This window comes from Eubalaena glacialis, chromosome 13 (genome assembly GCF_028564815.1).
Source record: "Eubalaena glacialis isolate mEubGla1 chromosome 13, mEubGla1.1.hap2.+ XY, whole genome shotgun sequence".
NCBI classification, from domain to species: Eukaryota; Metazoa; Chordata; class Mammalia; order Artiodactyla; family Balaenidae; genus Eubalaena; species Eubalaena glacialis.
Genome location: NC_083728.1, coordinates 48,184,723 through 48,206,270, shown reverse-complemented (window position 1 = coordinate 48,206,270; position 21,548 = coordinate 48,184,723). Strand labels below are relative to the sequence as shown.

General features: G+C 38.2%; 1 protein-coding gene across 8 annotated transcripts in view; it reads right to left on the bottom strand.

Moving 5' to 3' along the window:
- The window catches only part of MACROD2 (mono-ADP ribosylhydrolase 2), a 2,017,409-nt gene that overhangs the window by 680,609 nt on the left and 1,315,252 nt on the right, over positions 1 to 21,548 (bottom strand). The gene's annotated exons all lie outside the window — the stretch shown is intronic.

Here is a 21,548-nt window from a genome sequence, read left to right as displayed (position 1 = left end):
TGATAGCTCGATAACCGCTAAGCTTTGTCTTCTTTTGTTTATCATCAGAGATTAACATGGAGCCTTAATTTTTGTTTTTTTCTTACTTTAGGTATATTTTCTAAGTAAAAGTGAAGCTCTTCAATGGTGACCTAAATTGAAATCTCTGGGATGCTTAGAAGGCCTTTTCACTTTTAATGGACAGATACACACACAATTCTTCATAGTTTCTGAGAAGAGCTCACACAGGTAAAGAAGAAAGGCAAAGAAATTAGAGAAATTAAAGAGAAGAAATGAGCATTTTGGGGTTAAAGGAAGACATAGACTTCCTTGTAACTCCCATGGCTGGGAGAAATGAATCCTCACAAATTTAAAGACCTGAACTCCTTTCCAGCTGTGGCTGGGTTACCTGCCCTCCTTTGGTAATGGCAGCCCCGCCACTGCAGAGCTTGCCCATGTTCTACACAGCTCCAAGCTCCTGTGCCAGGGCTTACAAATGCTAACTAAAAGTCCTAGCCCAGCTGTGACATAACGAAATCATCAAATCCTAGCACATAACTTTATATCTCCAGGATTATTCCTCTTCCAGTTTGTACTGCCATTGAATGTTTTAGTTTTTAGGAAACCCCCTACACTGTTGGTGGGAATGTAAATTGGTGCAGCCATTGTGGAAAACAGTATGGAGGTTCCTCAAAAAACTAAAAATAGGGTTACCATGTGATCCAGCAATCCCACTCCTGGGCATATATCTGGAGAAAATGATAATTCAAAAAGATACATGCATCCCAATGTTCACTGCAGCACTATTTACAATAGCCAAGACATGGAAGCAATCTAGGTGTCCATAGACAGATGAATGGATAAAGAAGATGTGGTATATTTATACATAATGGAATATTACTCAGCCATAAAAAAGAATGAAATTATGCCATTTGCAGCAACATGGAAGGACCTAGAGATGATCATACTAAATGAAGTAAGAAAGAGAAAGACAAATACCATATGATATCACTTATATGTGGAATCTAAAATATGACACAAATGAACTTATTTACAAAACAGAAACAGACTCACAGATATAGAGAACAGACTTGTGGTGCCAAGGGGGAGGGGGATGGAGGAGGGATGGAGTGGGAGTTTGGGATTAGCAGATGCAAACTATTATATGTAGAATGGATAACAACAAGGTCCTACTGTAGAGCACAGGGAACTATATTCAATATTCTGTAATAAACCATAATGGAAAAGAATATATATATTCTGAATCACTTTGCTGTACACCAGAAACTAACACAACATTGTAAATCAACTATACTTTAATAAAAATTAAATTTAAAAAATGTTTTACTTTTTAAAAGGCAACACATATAAAAACAAATGCACAGATAGAACAAACTCGAGCAAATGTTTGCACCAAACTGCCTAACACGATTCCTCAGTCCCACTTTAAAAAGGTTAGAATGATCATTCAAACCTGTAAGCATGTAGGAGTCTTTCAGCTGGTCCAGCCCAGTATTTTTGTTAGCTCACTTTTATTTACTAGCAGTAGAGTTCATCTACCACCAAATTCTCCAGTTACCTCTAGCTATTTTCTTAGGTGCCTCAGCCGGTTTTCACATTATTTCCCTGTCTATCTTATACCAGCTTGATGAAGTGAAGTGGTGTTGGACACCTGCACTGCCTTAGGATATTTGGACCTACAGACATTGGTACCCTCTCCATCTTCCAAACGAACGATATAGCAACAAAATAGCATGGATTAGGAAGTGTGGTGATACACAGCTCCAGCTACTGACCTCCTATTTTTTTCAGTTCCCTGATTTAAATAAATCTGTTTTGCAAAAGGTTGAATTTATATGACCAATCAATCAATTAGGAGTAGTTATATTTCAAAATGTTTGTTTATCCAAATGATTCATTTTTGGTTGTTTTATTAAATGTAGCAATTTTGAAATTTATAAATGGGTTATCTTTCAAAAGAGTTTTTTATAATGCCATTTAGTGAAACTTAGAACATATTTTTCCAAAGAAATCAACTTGTAAATGATGGATAGGAATCTAGGGCAGGCCACAGATACCCACTTAATTCATAGACAGTTTGGTGTTGTCTACACCCACTAATGCATTTACTCACTAAACAAATAGTTAGTGAGCACCTACTATGCGTCAAGCCCTATTCCAGATGCTAAGGACACAGCCTACAAGGTGTCAGTTCTCAAGGGATTTAGATCCTAGTGGTGAGAGAAATCAAGAGAAAATCAAGGAAACAATAAATCAGTAACATTATCTTAGATAGTAATAAGTGCTAAGGAAAAAACAAAGCTGGGGAATGTTACAAGTGAACTTGGGCAGGCGGGGAGAGTGGGGCTATATTGGTAGGGTGTTCAAGGAAGATCTCACTGAGAAGCTTACATTTGAGCTGGACCTGAATGGTGAAAGGATCTGGCCCTGAGCCAGTCCCAGAGAACAGTATTTTAAGCAGAAAGAACAGCGATAGCAAGGACAGCCCAATGGCAGGTATGTTGGCTGTGTATTATCACTGTCGGGGAGGAAGACATTTTCCTCTACCCTTCTAGGTTCTTCTGGCTGGTTGAAGAATTAAATTGACATGAGACAGATTAACAGGAGAAAATTAAACAAAAGTTTAATAACATGTATACATGGGAGAGACACAGGAGAACTGAGTAACACTCCAAAATGGCCTAACCCTCATCCTAAGTACCATCTTCAGCTAAAAACCAAAAGAGGATGTCAGGGGTATTGGTTTCGGACTTCAAAGGGGAGGAAGGCAATTTACATGGAGGTGGAAAAGCAAATCTCTGGGTCAGGCGGAGACAATGGGACATAGAATAGACTCTGATATCTAGGCCCTGCCTAGTTTTTCGCACCATGCTAGCCCGTGTTCTTGGCAGATGGCTCTGGTGATAGCTCTATTCCAGGAATAGGTCCTTTATCTAAATTCTTGAGGCAGCTAAGGAGGAGGTAAGAAGAAAGACTTCCTGAGTCTTCTTTTAAAAATAATCAGACTAAATTAATCCTCCTGCCAAAGAAACAGATATTGGGGTGGCAAATTTTATGTCTCTACAATACAAGGAGCAGATATATGGCCAGCGCGGCTAGAATAACAGAGATGGTTGCGGGTGGGAGGAGATGAGTTTATAGAGCTAGATGATGACCAGATGATGGAGATCAGCCACAGTAAAGCTGCTGGATTTTGTTCTAACTGCACAGGGCTTACAACTCCCAGAGCCCCTACATTTACTTTAAATCATCTCTACTGCTATTCTTTGGGGCTCAACTACGATGGCCATAGGGAAATGATTTCAGAGTTGTCCCTTTGATTTTGAGGACCATCTCTCTCTCCTTTCAATATGGATTCTTTTTGTTTCCACAGCTAGAGTAGAGGCAGAGGAAAGTTCACTTACTCATCAATTCATTCAATGCTCAAAAGAGTTGTTGAATGAATGAATGGATGAATCAGAAGTAAACAGTACCAGGAACATTTGTTCTCAGGAAGCTTGGAAAGGGGTAGAGTGTGGCAGGGTGAGAGACCAATTAGGGTAGGCGAGGCAGAGAGGAGGGGGAGGAGAAGGGAAGGAGGGCTATAAATAGCACGGCTTCCTGCCAGAGTTACTCCTGGTGACCTTTGGGAGTCCTGGAGACACATACCCCCAGTCATCTACTTTCTCTCCTCCCTCAGTCCTGGGGGCTGAGTGGTGCCACCATGGACCAGCACATGATCTAACCGTGTGAGGCTCCAGCCTCCTGGTTGATTCCATGAGAATCATGTCTGAGAAGGAGGAAGGGGCTCTGTAGGAACAGTCACTCTTGCTACAGTGAGTGACGGGGAGATCTGGTTAGCTTCTTCATCGTGCTCTTCCTGGAAGGGAGGAGGATTCATAGATCTGACTTAAGCCCCTGTGGAGGCCTCCAGAGATCATGGGGTGGGGCTAGAACATTGACCTGGACCTCAGGGGCAGACTGGGCTTATCTTTGGCTGCTTGTGTACATACTGGTAGTTCAAATACTAAAAGACCCCTGTGGTGGTAGCTGCTTCCCCAAGTTCCGTAAATTCCCATCAAATAGTCCTGGCCAATCCAAAACCCTCCCATGGAATGCTCATGACTACCCTTAATCAAGCAACTAATGAGGCTTCTATGACCAGGACCTGTTTCAGCACTTCAAGCCTATGGCCATTCTGATAGGTCGGTGCCTGTTGTTAAAAACTTTGAATATCAAATATTTTAATATAGACTCATGGGCTTAACCAAGAGAGAGCCATTATCTAAGTCATGGAGATGTAACGGACAGCATGGTGACTATAGTTAACGATGCTGTACTGCATATTTGAAAGTTGCCAAGAGAGTAGATCTTAAAAGTCCTCATCACAAAGGAGAAAAAAATTGGTATGATGATGATGGGAACTAGACTTGTGCTGATCATTTTGCAATACATACAAATATTGAATTACTATGTTATATACCTGAAATGGATATAATGCTATATGTCAATTATACCTCAATTTTATAAATTAACTAATTAATTTTTTAAAAAAGAAAGAGCCATTATCCTCACAGATCCCTGGGGAAGAGCTCCTTTACTACAATATTTCTGGCCATGAGACAGTCCCTTTGGGGTTTTAATAATGATAATAATGTGCCTTTTTAGTCCCCCTTTTCTCCTTTTTGTGTTTGCTTCTGCTTCTCTGTCTCTCTTCACATCCCCTCATTTGCACACACTATTTCCCAGTGTAAGAACTTCCTCTCAGACCCCTCAGCCTCCCCTGTCTTCCCTCCTCCAAGAAGCCTTTCCAGATTTTCCCAGGTTGGATTCGCTTAGAGAAACCTCTTCTCCAATAACACTTTAAAACATGCCTGAGTTTTTGTACTTCGCACATTATCTGAGTATTGATAACTTGTCTGTCGCCCTTGCCTGTGGGTCTGGAGTGTGAGGACACTATATGTGGTCCCAGGACCTGGTATAGAAGGTAAAACAAAGGAAGAGTTTGGGGAAATGTTTGTGGAGGGAAGTGGGGAAAAGAAGAGAAGAGAGGAAAGATGGAGTTAAGAGAGAAAGGGGGCTTGAATGGAGAGAAGGAAAGTGGAATGGAGAGAGAGAGAGAGAGAAGTGGAGGAAGCGAGAAAGAAGGAAGACAGGAGAGGGATGCAGGGAGAAAGAAGGGAAGGAGGGAGCAAGAGGGAGGGATGGAGAAGGGAGGAGGAGAGGAAGGAAGGAAGAAGCAGTAGAAGCTAGAGAGAAGGAGAAGGAAGGAATATAGTGAGGGAGAGAGGCCGGGAGGACAGAGAAATGAGGGAAAGGGGAAGAAAATGGACTCTGATTGCAGGCAAACTTTTCAGAAACAGAAGAGCACCCAGCGACCTAAGCTTCCACTCTGAGCTCGCATTAACTTCTCACCTTGCAGCCATCAGATTTCTTTCTGAATAACCATTTTATGAGCTATGACTGCATTCTAAGTCTCCCCTAAGTTGCACTGTATTATTTCTGCCGGTTTGGCTTTGTTTTCCTCACACTGACTGTGAATTTTGATTAGTTAGGGAAACAGGCTTTACTCTGATAATAGCTGGGCTGCATTGTTCCTATCTCACTGTGCTGAATGCTTTTGTTTTTCTTTCCCTTTAAGTGATTTTCTTATTTGGAAGGATAGCAGGGGAAAAAGAGAATAAAGGATTTGAGAAGGAAGGTTTCTGTCAGGAATCACAGACAAGTCAGCCAGGGATCACAGATTACAAGAACATTAAAAGAATAGATGATATGAAGAATAAATTAAACACTTTTCAAAATTTTGGGCTTCCCTGGTGGCGCAGTGGTTGAGAATCTGCCTGCCAATGCAGGGGACACGGATTCGAGCCCTGGTCTGGGAAGATCCCACATGCCGCGGAGCAACTAAGCACGTGTGCCACAACTACTGAGCCTGCGCGTCTGGAGCCTGTGCTCCGCAACAAGAGAGGCCGCGATAGTGAGAGGCCCGCGCACCGCGATGAAGAGTGGCCCCCGCTTGCCGCAACTAGAGAAAGCCCTCGCACAGAAACGAAGACCCAACACAGCCATAAATAAATAAATAAATAAATAAATAAATAAATAAATAAATAAATAAATAAATAAATAAATAAATAAATAAATAAATAAATAAATAAAATTAAAAAAAAAAAATTTTGTGTTCAGCTCTAACTCAATAACAATTGATTTTCCAATGACTTGGTCAATATGGCCTCAAGCACCACTTTTATTGTCCAAGGGGGTAAAAATGAATAGGTCATTAGGCCCACCTCCAGAAGGAACATGTTCTCCTACTAATATTCTCACCATTTCAGACAACGACTGCAATGCATTTCAAGGGGGTTGAACTTATAATTATTGGGTAAGCTATTACAGCTTCAGTGGAATTTCCATCAGCCCTGGACCCAGCAATTCAGGATCACTCCCTGACACTGGGGTTTTGAATATCTCAATAGTACTTTTAGTGACATCCATTGAAATCATAATGGAATTTCCCAAATAGACTCTTAAAAGTTTTACTGCTATAAGTGGTTTGGCCTTGGCAGGTCTTACCCTCTCTGCATCTTACTTTCTTCATCTTTAAAGTGAGGGATTTGTACAAAATTATCTTTAAGATCCCTCCTAACTTTAAAATTCTGAAAACCATATGAAGCAGAACATAATACAGGAGAGAATGGGCTAATATATTATTGGTGTACATTGAACTATTGCTTAAGATCTTGCAAACATAATATAGCCCAGGGCAAAGATGCTGAAGCCTACTCCTTTTGCCAGTAACTACGACATGTAATCTATTTTGCTTAAGAACACCTCTACTGGGACAGCACAGGAAAAATACACATGATTTATCACTTTACAGCCACTTCCGGATCATATCCCAATAGCTGTCATCTCCCTGCATTTTAGGTAGTCACTTCTGGAATGTCAACATCTTAATATTTGTCAATGGGGGACTGAAACAAAGCAGTCTTTCAGACCCTCAAGTATCAGTCTGTAAAAACCACCAAAGATTCTGACTACTTTGACCTAGTAACCTTATAGAACAGACCGTCATTTATGGAACAACTCAAGACTAAGAACTGTTATTTTATGCTCAGTTAAGGGAAGTTTCTTTTTCACATTTTCAGGAAAAGAGACTCTTGAGGATACATTAAAGTTTTCCTAAAGAAATAATTTTAGGATTAAATAGATTCAAAGAACAGTTGGCTAAACTCACCTTCACTGTAAGACATAAATTTAAGTAAGAGTAGACTTCTCTGTAATGGAAAGAGACCAAGAATAACCGATGGGAAACAAATAAAGCCATAATAATTCACAGAATATTAATGGACCTGTCCAGGGAGAAGTTAATAATTTATGTCAGTCCATGTACATTCTCAAGAGGATGTGAAGATAGGTTTCGGGGTATTCCTTAGACGCTAATGTCAAGAAAACGTAGGAAAATAAACAGACAAGTATGTCCCGTGGTTTGCTCAAATAATCCAGACCACACCGAATTATGCAATCATGTCACTCAGTATCCATACACTGAAAATATGATCGCCTCAGGCCTTCTCAGGGACACAATTCTGAAATAATTTCATTTATTTCCTGCTAAAGACAAATGGATACATTATATTCTACAGGAAAATGCTTTCCGTAGTCTGAGTCCAAAGAGTAGTCATCTTATTCCGAACCTCACTGACCTCCATCTTTTATGAGGTCAAAGTTCTACCTTGTTAAATAAAAAATTATTCAAGACAGATTCTCTTTCTGTCTTCAAAGTGTTAGCATGAACTTGAATCTGTCAGGTATAGATACCACCTGCCCTGTCCTCCATCTCAGCTCCAAACCTCCCCTTCTCTCCCCACGTTCTCCCCCGTGTACATTTGGAAATAATCTATCTTGAATGTGTCTCTCAAGGCTCTGTTGATTACAGAACCTTCAGAATAGTCTCTGTAGCTGTGGCACCAATATTTTCTTTGTCTCCCCTCTACTCTGATTTAGCAGTTTATTTCCTGCAAAATATCACAGATTCACAGGGACTTGTCAAGTAAGAGGGCCAATTAAGGGGAGAAGTCTTCCTTTGTTTAATTAAAACCAAACAATACCCTAGCCCAGTTTTGGGAGGACCCCTTGCCTATTTGCCAAGATGCGAGTAAGAGTGAGAATTAGGTGAATGGGTGTCTTGTCAATTTTACTGCTAGCATACATAACCTCTTCCAAGAGAGACATGCATGTGGATCCCAAGCATTTCATTTCATATTTTAATTGTAAAAATGTGCTGATTAGTAATACTTTGGAAGATACTATATAACTATGCAATTTTCACAAGTATGGGTCCTGTCTCGGCATTTGGCACCATGTCTGACCAATGAGTAGGAGTTCAATAAATGTTTTTGAATGAATGAATGGGTGAACTAAAGAATTAGTGCCTTGGGGTATGTAGAGGTTTGCAAGATGCATCCATCCTTTGATCTCAATGTTAAGAGGTTTCAAACAGGTGATTGGAAATATTTTTAACTGAAAGCCATAGCTACTCTTCTCAAAGCTACAGTTACTATTACGTAGTTTCTACTTTCTCCCTTCTTGGATCTGTCTTGGGCCTTTCCAGAAAAAGAAAGATACAAATAACCAATTGTGCTACCTGAAGTTTATACACTATGGATTAATGTCCATTAAGAACTGAGTTGAAGCCATGTTGCTGAGGCCAAGCCAACATATCATTAAGAAGGGCATGCAGTCCCCAAAGCTTCCATTCCAATGTGAGTGAATGCATGAAATTTATGGAGTGCCATTAAATGTCTCCATGCGGTTTTGAAAAATAAATGCTTTTGACAAAGCAGAAGTACAAATCATTTACCAGATTTCCCATTTCCCAGAAAAAAAAAATGACTAAGTTGCTCCCAGAGCTAATTAATGGCCACTTCTTGAGATAAGAATTTAAGTAGAGAAGTATTAGTAAAAGAAAATCCACTAAAGGGAATGGACCTGGATTACCGAAACCAACACACTATTATAACTCCTTTTATGATGAATAGGAAAGTGACTCAGAAAATAAAACACTTCTGTTCAACCTGAAACTTATCAATTGTTTTCAAAAGAGAACACATATCATATTTCACTTCTCAGAAGTGCATCGTGACAACAGAAAACACAAGCTTTCCTGTAGATCAGTGTCGTGAGTCTGCACACAGAGGACTAAAAATAATGACAAGGAAATCCAATTGGTTGATGCTCATGAAACCCAGCGGAATATGCCTCATCCATTTTGCCCCTTAAAAACATTAACTCCAAAAGAAACATCATGTCAAAATAAAGTTGAAACCCTTACTGGGAAACAAATGCTGTTGTGAAGAGAACCTGGGCACTAGGTTAGTTCAACCTGTGTTTGAAATTCCACTTATTAACTGAAGGAAGTCAGGGAGCTTTAACCTCTCCGAGTCCTTTAACTGCAAAGGCAGTAGCTTCTTCTCAGGGCTGCTGGATGGATTGAAAACAAAGCATCTGGTTTATTGCAGGTCATGTTAGCCAACATTGGCTCGCTCTAACAGGAACTACAAATTTCTTACCAATTCTATCCTTAATCATGTATGGAAATTTCTTAGAAAATAGTTGGGAATATTTCTAAATATGTAGCGTCAAATTCTAGTTCTTTTCATACAACTTGTGTTCAAATTTCAGTTTATTAAAATTTATTTTTTCTTCATCCCACTGAAACTAAGTTCCTACTTTCTGGATCTTTCTAATTCTTCATTTTAGACTAAAGATTTCATGTAGCTTTAGCTTTGTCTTTTTTTTTAAGGGTAGGGGGAGAGTAGTGAATGAAGATAAAAATCTGAAGGCCATTTATAAAGTTTTACCTTATCTAAGGGTTTCTCTGCCCCTGCATATCTCTGAATTCATGTTCCTCCTTTTCTATTCCTCAGATTCAGAGAACTTTCCAAATCCCTTGACAATATCTCTGCTCTTGGCCAGTTTGTCTCTCCCTCGTCCAGAATATAGTTTCCTATTCAAACTACTGACTACACACCTTGCCTGTGTGTGTGGACAGACCAGCTGTTCCTCCATGTCACTGATCAAAAACCATATGAATCGGTTTCCCACATACAGTGGCCCCTTCTTAAGGTCCACCCATTTCTGTCCTCCTTCTAATCATTCAGGATTGAACTTTCTCACCCTTTCTATTCTTTCTAACAAGAGAACATGTATATTACAAGCAATTTACCTACACAGCTTCTCTGAGTCTGCTTTGCCACATGCCAAAAAAAAGAACCAATAAGCTCTCATTTACCCCTTTGTACATTCATTCGTGCAACAGATATTTACCGAGTGCCCTCTATGTAGCAGGTCCCTGCTCTCTTAAAGCTTTCAATTTAGAGAGAAAACAATAAATATACTAAATAAATATACCTGGTTTATTCAACAAGAATGACTTCTAGGGATGAACTACTAAGGCAGTCATATATTTGTCCCCCACTGTCCTTCAGTTTGATGGGAGTTGGGTCTTTTTTGTTCCTTTGATATCCAGTGTAGTGTAATGATCAAATGTGAACCTGATTAAAAGTGGAGAAGTTTTCCTTACCACAGCCAGACCTGCCGTGGGTGAGAAGCCAGCTGCTGGGGAAGGAGAGTAGATAGATGTCTTTTGTTTCTTTTTCCCCAACTTATACTTGTCTTCCTCGTCCCTCAACTTGCTAACCTAGTGACAGACATGAGGAAACAGAGCAACAATGTCCTAACAAGATTGGCACTGCCACAAACTGGCAATATATTCTCATTTTCTAGGGGTTCAGAGCTGCCTTCTTCTCTGTTGGGTGTATTAAGGGGGTCTTCAGAGATTCCCAGTTCCTGATTGAAGACTTCTCGCCTGGAATTCTCCTTCTCTGGTTCAAGAAAACCAAGGGTATTCCTAGCTTCTTCATAGCAATTCACTTTACTCGTCCGGATCTGAGTTGATCCTGTGCCTGATTTGACTCATTGAGGCCCATCTCTGGTCCATGGTCCAACTTTGCCCCATCATGACTGGGTATGCTGGTGAGTCTCTAACAGCAGCCTTCCTTTACTCCTCCTCTTACAGCAGCCAGCCAAGTCTATCTCTCAGCTTTTAGATTTTCCAAGAGGAGTATGACTCCAATTCACAGCCTCCCTTTCCCAACTCTGAGGGTCATAGTCTACACTCTCTCAGTGGTCTTAGGAAAGTGTCCCTCTCTTGACTTTAGGTAAAAAGAGAAATAACCTGCCTTCCTCTGGTCTAGCACAGTGCTGTGCTGGTAAATGTTTAACAAAGAGCTCTCTCTAAAAAACAGAAGTATGCATATATACCTGTATATAAGTTTATTATGAATTTTACTGATATAGAGGAGGCATAGCACACAATTTACAGAATAATAAAAAAACACAAGAGTATTTATTGTAAATTCTACATGGCCAACTGAGTCTCATAGAATGATTTAATCAATTTACGCCAAACTTTTGTTATCTGTGACCAGCCTACAGTTGCAACCAATAAACAAGTATAATTGCAACATGAATATTGGTTGATATTTTCGTTTACATTAATGAGTAATATGAAAGTGACAGTTCACAATGTGACAGTGCTGTGGTCTGAATGTCTGCGTGCCCCCAAATTTATATGCTGAAATTCTAACCCCAAAAGTGATGGTATTGGTAGGTGGAGCCTTTGGGAAGTGATTAGGTCACGAAGGGCAAGCTCTCGTGAATGGGATTAGTGCTCCTATGAAAGAGACTCCACAAAGCCCCAGGACCCCTTCTGCCAAGTGAGGATACAAAGGGAAGTCTGCCACCCAGAATTAGGTCCTCACCTGACCGTGCTGGAACCCTGATCTCACACTTCCAGCCTCCAGAACCATGAGCAATAAATGTCTGTTATTCAGAATCTCCCGAGCCTGTGATATTTTGTAACAGCAGCCTTAATGAACTAAGACAAACAGCTACAGACCTGACACACATTTAAGTTTAGACTGCATTGTTAACATTTACTCGATTACTTTTTTATGTCAAAATTATCAACAAACAATAAAGAAAACAATTATGTATAGTGTTTGCCAATTTCTTGATGTAAACCCTCCCATCATAGCTAATTTCAACCACTAATAAATGTAATGTCACCCAAAACAGAGTTTTTATATATACCGCTATATAGAGAGAGATACAGATATACAGATATCGAGTTTCCAACATACAGACATAATAGACTTAAGTGACCTCAAGAACATAGATGAAAACAAAAAAAAATAAACAATTAAGAAGTGATGGGTTTTGCATATTTATTATCTCTGTTTTTAATAAGTTATTAATTATAAGTTTATATAATTTAATTTTTAATAAAAGCACTCCAATGACTACCTTAAGAAAAAAAACTCTCCCCAGATCATCTCTTAATCTCCATTTCCGTGATTCTTTAAGTTTCATTTTATGGGTAAGGAATTTTTACAGTCACCCACCTGATTCCCAAGTCCTACTTTGAAACTGTATTTGCAACTTGTTCACTTTGTAAAGGAGTGTTCCCCAATTAAAGTTCATTCTCACATCCTGCTATAGAAAGAAATGAATAAGAAACCTCAGATAGTGATGTGTTCTGTAGAGTTTTTTAAATGGTGACATGATAAAGAATGGCAGATGGGGGTGATAATTCAGGATATGTTGTCAGAGACGACCTTACTAAAGACATGCCATTCTACCTGAGACATGACTGACGAAAAGGGACCAAGTATGTGAAGATATGGAGAGAAATTTTTCAGGAAAGAGGGAAGAGCAGAGGTCCCAAGAGAGGATGTTCAATCTGTTTTCAATGTATCTCGAGTGTGATGAGTACGAGGGTAGGATAAGAAATCAGGAAGATTAGCTGGGTCAGGGTATACAGAGCCTTGCAGTCATTGTCAGTAGTTTGGATTTTATGCTATATGTCACGGGAAGTCCTTGGAGAGTTTTAAACAAGGGAGTGACACAATCTGATTTACATTTTTAAATTAAAAAAAATTTTTTTTAATGAATTAGAAGAAGGCAAGAGAGGAAAGCTGAGTGACTAGCTGGATTCTCTTGCATGAATTCAATCAAAAGATAATAATAACAAACTAGGGTGTTGACAATGAAAACAGAGAAGAGTGGACAAATTAGACATATATATTCCAGGCAAAGCTGAAAGCAATTACAGATGAATTTAATGTAAAGTGTGAGGGAAAGGGAAAAAATGAGAACAGTGCCCAAGTTTTTAAAGCTTGAGCAACTGAATGAATCAGATGTTCAAATGGGGATCCCTGTGGTTGGAAGAGGTTTCAGTGGAGCAATAAAGACTTTATTTTGATAAGCTGGATGGTGCAATGACAATGCCAAGAGGAAATGTCAAGTTAAGAGTGGCATATATTAGATGAAACCATGTGAAATTCTCATTTTTGTAGACCAAAAATGATCAAGTACTGGAAATTTCATATGGTTTCATTTAATAAGCATTTGAAGACCAGTGGAAAGACAAGTGAAGATGCTATCCACATAATAAAGCCTATGTAACTGTTAGGCTGGATGTAATTTATAAACATAAAATACCATGTGAGTATAGTTTATGATGGTACGATTTGTAACACATTCACATAAAGTCATAGCCATTGATATGACCAATCAGATTATGAGAATTCAGCATCTACCTCTACATCTATTCCTTTAATATTTTGGCTTTAAATACTTTGGCTTAAAGGAATTTCGTCACAGTTATGAGGACCACTTTAGAATTCCCACACATCAGTGGCAGCTGAGCACCATGAAATGAGAGTCACCATGCAGTAATCTTTGCAGTTTGATAACTGGTACATGTTGTGCTGAGTTCTCCTCTCAGGATACTGGTAGTTTCCCAGTGTATAGTAGAGATAATCTCATGTATCCTTCGCAATTTTTTTTTTTCATTTTCTTATGTTTTTACTCTTCTGTTTGGATTTTATTTGCATAAAAGTTCCAAATATATAAAAATCAATGATCACATATACTCTGTTAACTGTTGAGGTGATCACATGCCATTAATTTTGATGGTAAATAAACTTTTTACTTAGAAGGACTAATGCTATGATAGTTCATTTCTCCTTTTAAGAAATAAATTACCCTCTCAGAGTAAAGGAAGACTATATTATAATTTAATAAGTGATACAATAATAGACTTCCTTGGAACACAAATTAATGTATAATGTAACTTATAAATGCAAGGTACATCATTATAATTATCAGTATCTTTGCTCCAATACATTGTCAGTCATATGTCTTCTCAACTTTTCCTTTAAAGCATCTCTAGGATGTGCTCCCTCCTTTTGCTTCCCCCACTGTCAGTCTGGCATGTCATGATTTCCTCTTGCCTGGGTTACCAAAGCTGCCTTCTCATGGTTCTCCACCTATCTATCCTCCCCCTCTATAATCCTGCCATTCAAATCTTCCTGTCCTCATTGCCATATTCAGTGACTACTGATACCATATTTGTGGTTCACCATAGACCTTCCTGTAGGAGGCTAGATGTGGAATTATAATCACTCTGCAAAGATATTTACCCCGAAGTCTGTGAAGCAATTCAAGGAAGATCACTGTTTTATTCTCAAAGTTTCAGACCAGCAAGAACAGGGCTTCTTTCTTTACCCAGGAGGACGATGTATTAGGGAAAATATTCCCATTCTGGAAACGTATTAGACTGTGGGCATTTCTTGCAATGTTTCTTACATGGATTAAATGTTTGAATTCACACAGGGAGCACTTGGGAGCTGGAAGATAATGAGAAGTGCTAGTTCCTTCATAATGAAAGTAAGGCATGAGTTTAAAGGTTTTCAGATTTCACTTTTCAATTTTATCTGGCAGTAAGCAGCTAATAGTAAAGTAAAAGCTGTGGGTTTTTTTGTTTTTTTTTTTTAATGTTTTGTTTTGTTTTGACCTCTGGCTTTCATTATCTCTATGGAGACCGATGGTTAGTAAAAGACTCCAGAGAAATAACTGTTTTCTAATAATGATGATTTTTATATTATTCAAATGCAATACACATAAGCAAATGAACATTAGAAACAAGAACTACAAAACTACAGAAAACAGGACTTGACATGGTGGGTACATCACTGAGCTAGAAGTCAAATATTTTGACTTTCAGTCTTAGTCTTATTGGTAATTAACTGTCTAGCCTTGAACTAGTTCATTTATTTTTCTACTTCACAGTTTCTTCCTCTGTAAAATAGAAGTGATCTCAAAGGTCTGATCTAGATTTCAAATTTTATAATTCTCTAGTCTCTCATTTCCAGGCTAAAAGTAATTCTGTAGTAGCATGTTAGACAACTCTAGTAGTTTAACAAGTGTTTTCTCACAGTCTTGTTGGTAGAGTAATCTAATATGGGATGGGGCACCTTTATCAAAACCCAAAGGGATCCTCTATAACTTTTGATATTAAACAATAGAGTACAGGGACTTCCCTGGTGCTCCAGTGGTTAAGAATCTGCCTTCCAATGCAGGGGACGCGGGTTCAATCCCTGGTGGGGGAACAAAGATCCCATATGCCGAGGGGCAACTAAGTACGCATGTCACAACTACAGAGCCCATGCCCTCTGGAGCCCGCGCACCGCAACTAGAGAGAAGCCCGCACACCGCAACGAAAGATCCCGTGTGCCACGACTAAGGCACGATGCAGCCAATAAATAAATAAATAAATTAATTAATAAAAAACAGAGTACAGAGAAATCTGTACTTCACTTTTATTTTCCAGCAGTAAATACAGTGATAGGCCACTCTGATTCTGCATTTTCTTATCTATTAAATAGAATGATACTTTATAGCAGCGGTCCCCAACCTTTTTGGCACCAGGGGCTGGTTTCATGGAAGACAATTTTTCCCTGGATTTGGGGGGCGGGGGAACAGGGGGGATGGTTCAGGTGGTAATGCGAGCGATGCGGAGCAGCAGACGAAGTTCCCTCGTTCCCTGCCGCTCACCTCCTCCTGTGCGGCCCAGTTCTTAACAGGCCACGGACTGGTACCGGTTCGCGGCCCGGGGCTTGGGGACCCCTGCTTTATAGTCCCATTTGTCCTAAATCTGTCTCAGCTTTCTCTTTGATGATCTGCAGGCTTTATAGAATTTTACTATGTTATCCAGATGTGATGCACATAAGTGCTGTGGTCATTGTGCTGAGCACAGATTTCCCTAACTGGACTGGGTTGGACAGACTTTTAGCTGGACCCCATGATTCCTCACTCTTGGTGTTCCTATCCTTGTGTAATCCCATCCCCTTCAAAGTAGCCAGAGTGGGAAATCCTAAAATAAGTATCAATAACAATTACTAACAACATTTCCTATCTCTTACACCCACCAACAAGTTCTCAAGGACAGGCAGACATGCCAGAATCACCTTGTAAACATGAAATACATGGTCTCAAAAAAGTTCTCAGATAAACTAGATAACACTTAAAAGTAAAGGAAAGAAAAGAAAAAGTAAAGGAGCATTGAGACAGCATTAAGATGAACATATGTTGACACAAATATTCATTACTACTGTTGGTGTAGAAGAAAGTAAGCAGACTTTGGGAAAAGACTGGATTTGAATGGTTGCAGATATTCCTTGACTTACAATGGGAATATGTCCTGATAAACCCATTGCAAGTTGAAAATATCATAAACTGAAAATGCATTTAAGACACCTAACATCATAGCTTAGCCTTGCCTACCTTAAATGTGCTTAGAACACTTTCATTAGCCTACGGTTGGCCAAAATCATCTAACACACAGCCCGTTTGATAATAAAGTGTTGAATATCTCATGTAACTAATTGAACACTGTACTGAAAGTGAAAAACAAAATGGTTGTCGGGGTACTGAATGTTGTAAACGTATCAGTTGTGTGCCCTCATGATTGCGCAGCTGACTGGGAGCTATGGCTTGCTGCTACTGCCTGGCACCATGAGAGAGTACAGTACCACTTGTTGATAGCCTAGGAAAAGATCAAAATTCAAAGTATGGTTTCTACTAAATGCATATAGCTTTCACACTGTCATAAAGTTGAAAAATCGTTAAGTGGAACCATCCTAAGTTGGAGACCATCTGTATTAGCTGTGTGACCTTGAGAAATTTGCTTACCCCTCTGAAACACAACTTTATTGTCTGTAAAGCAGGGACAACACTAGCCTTACAGGGTTGTGAGAATTAAATTAAATAAGCTAAAATATGAAAATGCCTAGCATAGTATTCAATATGCAATAGGCATAGAATAAGAACTTGCCTCATTTCTTCCTTGTTTTGTCAACTTCTCTTTAGATCCTGATTTTTTTTTCTTTTTTTTTTTTTCTTTTACGGGAATGAAGAGTTGAATACAAAATCTCCAGAAACATAACTCTAAACAATTTCTGGTTAACTCAAAGTTCAGAATAAGCTGAGAGTCATCTGGTGCAGGTACCTCTACTTTAGTAGTCAGTCTTTTTAATAACCTCCCAATTACTATTTGGCTGAGACTCTAGTTCTGCAATGGGTGAATCTTGGCATCCTGAGATTTTTCCCAAGGTTGTTATCATTCTCGATTCATAATTAGCAGCTGCCTTACCAAACTGCCACGGAAGTATAGCACCCGAGTCTTTCTTGGAGCTCTTTCAATTAAAACACTAGCTGGGATTGGCAAGGCTTAATTTTCTCCACCTTGATGGTCCAAATCAACAGTGTATTACTTGGCATCATATAGGGATGACAGTTTCAAGTCCCAGGTATCTCATGAGTTTATCTATAATCCATATGACTTTATTATGTCTGTAAAATGTTCTGCTGCTGGGTAGACCAATAGATTTAAATTAGCAATAAACTGAGAAGCCCTTGATAGATAAACTTTCTGAGTTAGATAATTTAGTGACACCAAGATGGATGATTTATATGGACAGTAGAAGCATTTACTTGAATAACAGAAGAGTGGCATATTTTGCAAAATGTAAGAGTACATAAGTGGAGGCAGGAACTAATGGAAGTTGATCCAATGGCAGCTCATTTCCTGAACAAAAAAAAATCCCTTCTTTTAAGCTGTGAATCCATCTTCATCCATGCACAATTGTTTGGGCTCTGTTGCGTACTTGTCTGGGGCAAAGCCATATATTTTACATGGTAACTAATCCCCTCAAGGCAAACTGTATGACTTTTTAAAAAATTTGCTCTGTACTATTAGCAGCAAAAGTCATTAATATACATTCTGGCCAATTCTCTAACTTGGATCTCTAATGGTTATAAATGCAATATAATATGTACATGTGTTTATGTATATGTACAGTGGGAGAGTGGGTAGATTCAGGATGAAACTGGAAGGAAACTATTCCTCTTGCTCAGGAATAGTGGTATTTTATTCTTTTGGGAGTAGAATTTCCAAAGATAAATCAAATCAAATGTCTACAATCTTGAAACCTAACTGTATAGAGGAAAAATGCATAGACTCGGGGAAAGCTGGGTCCAGGGACAACTGTGATCCATACTTCAAATGAATCTTAAGTGGAAGGCAATTATATAAAGATATAAATAGTATATCTTTAATGGTAACTATATAACTATAATGTCATATAACTATATAACTATTATAACTATGATGGTATAGTTAGAAAATATGAAAAAGCTTCAGGAACTATTAAAGACGATATACAGATATATTCATACATCCACACATACACACACATATATGACTATATATATATGAATATATGTTCTTTCTGGAACTTTTGCAAGATTTTATGTGTATTTGACAATATAGTCAAACCTAGGTATAGATATCGATATATTCTTGCAGGAGTCCCAGAAAGAATAAAAGAATAGAGAAAATGGAAGAAAAACAATAATGACTGTGCATTTTCCAGAACTGAAGAAAGACATGAGTACCCATCTTGGAGAAAAAACATATACACCAGAATAGGATAAATAAAAGCAAATTCAGACATGTTAAAATGAATTTACAACACATACATATAAAAGATAAAGATATTAAAAGCTACCCTAAAAAAAATACAAATATTTACCAAGGAAAATGTAAAAATATGCATAAGTATACGATGTTCATGGAGTAGAGGACTCAAGTTAAGAAACTTATCAATTCTCACCAAACTAATATATAAATTTAATGATACCTCAATAAAAATCCTCAAAGAAACTCATTTAAAAATAACAAATTATCCTATAATTTAACTGGAGGAGGAAAAGTCAAGAATAGTTAAATCAATTTGGAAGATAATAAATAAGAGATATGGGGCTTTGCCTTTCCAGTTATCAAGATTATAAAGCAAGAGTCATTGCGACAGTTTAAATCTGGAGCAGAGATAGATCAATGGATCAAAAAGTGGTAATAGGAATAAAGTTGTACATTTATAGAAATATGGCCTATCAAAGAAGGCCAGATGGATTAATGGTCTAAATATAAGTGCCAAAATTTTAACCTTTTTACAAGAATTTATAGAATTGATAGGATAGTTTTATAAAATGGTAATAGGGAAGGATTTTTAAAATAAGGTCTGAATGGCAGAAACTATAAAGAAAAGGTTCTGTACATTTTTTGACAATAAAATTTAAAACATGCTAAATTCTCCAAGGAAAAACTTAAAAGAACAGCTCTAGTATGAGAAAAAAAAAATTAGCAACACACACAATTGGCAAAAGATATATAACAGATATATAAAGAATTCCTATATTACAACAAGAAAAAAATGAGCAATGTTCATTAAGGGTAATTCACAGAATAGAAACCCAATGGACAGTAAGTAAATTGGGAAGATATTTAACATTGCTGGTAATCAGAGAACTGCCTATTAAAGCAGCAATGAGATGCCATTTCTTACTCATTTGGCTGGAAATAACAGTCTGAGTATGCCATTGTTGAATGCAAGAAAACATGAGCCCTAATACAATGCTAGGGAGTATGTAAATAAGCACAGCCACTTTGGATAATACATTAGCTTTTATGAATACAGTTGAAGTAATGCATAGTCTATAAGTCTTAAGTACACTTCTAGTTATACACCCAGCCTAGTTTAACCCTTGAACATGTGTTCAAGGATGTTAACTGCCATGCTGTCTGTCAAAGTGAAGGGATAGAAGGCACTTTAATATTTTCCCATAGAGATTAAATTAATTGACTAAATGTGACATATTCATGATATGGAATTGCAGCTGGCAATTAAAATGAATGAACGAGAATCTATATGTATCAACATGGAAATCAAAAATAAAATGTGATGTGAGAAAAAAGATGATCAATGATATTCAAAGTATAATATTTATGAAAAATTTCAAAAATACACAATTAATACAATATATAATTTAATGAATATCAATAAATATATACTTTAATGAATATCTTTACATATGTAGTAAAAGTGTAAGAAAACAGATAGGAATCAAAGACACCAAATTAAAGACAGTACATGCGTTTGGGGAGAAAACAAAGGGAATATATTTGGGAAGATTTAAAGGAGGGATTTCAACTTTTTCTTTTATGTTTTATTTCTTTTATTGAGAAATTAATTAATTAATATTAATTCTAGGTGCTTCTTTTGTATTCCTTGTGCATTTCTGAAATGTAATAATAATACAAAAAGAACCAAAGAAAACTATTGGTCTTCCCTCCAGATACATTACAAGTAAAACATAAAATTTTCCTTGGATTTCAGGGGATTGCTAACATTCTAAAAACCATCCTAAACATTGCAAACATTCTGAAAAGCATCAATCTGTGTTAGGATCCCCTGGTTAGAGGTTGCACAAACCTACCCCTCAGAATCAGCTACAAATTCCTTCTCCAGTAGCACAATTATGAAATTGCTTTCAGCAGAACTTTGTTTCAAAGCAAAGCTGAGTAGAATCCAACACCGTAAAAAAAAAGAAAAGCTAAGTTGTTCTGGGTAAAGTAGTTTGGGTAAAATGTCCTCCTTCTTACCTAGGAAATGGCTACTGAAACCTCTAAGAGGACTCTAGGTCAGGGGTCCCCAACTCCTGGGCTGCGGACCGGTACCAGTCCATGGCCTGTTAGGAACCGGGCCGCACAGCAGGAGATGAGCGGTGAACGAGGAAGCTTCGTCTGTCCCTCCCCACTGCTCCCCATCGCTAGCATTACCGCCTAAACCATCCCCCCCACCGCGGCCCCCCCACCCCCCAATCCCACCTGAGGAAAAATTGTCTTCCATGAACCTGGTCCCTGGTGCCAAAAAGGTTGGGGACGGCTGCTCTAGGCGACAAGATTTGAAAACCGTTATTCTAATTTCTTATATTGAAAAGCAAGCTGTGATGGGGAGCCCAGTCACTCACTAAACCATGCTACTGCTCAGGTTTCCAATATTAACAAGCTGAGCAGTGAAATACAATGAAGTAAATAAAGTACCAGTATTTTTTTTTTTTGGTTGGTTGGTTGGTTGGTTCTGAATGATTTAAGAATAAAATGAAAACACTGAGAGATTTTTAAAAGATGACTCAGATATTGATGACTGAACCAGGTGACCTATGGATGAAAGCCATCGGTAAACATTTATTGAATGTGTTCATACTGTATACTCTTAGACCTAACAAAACTTTCACTATATTTACAGTCAAAAATTAAGACA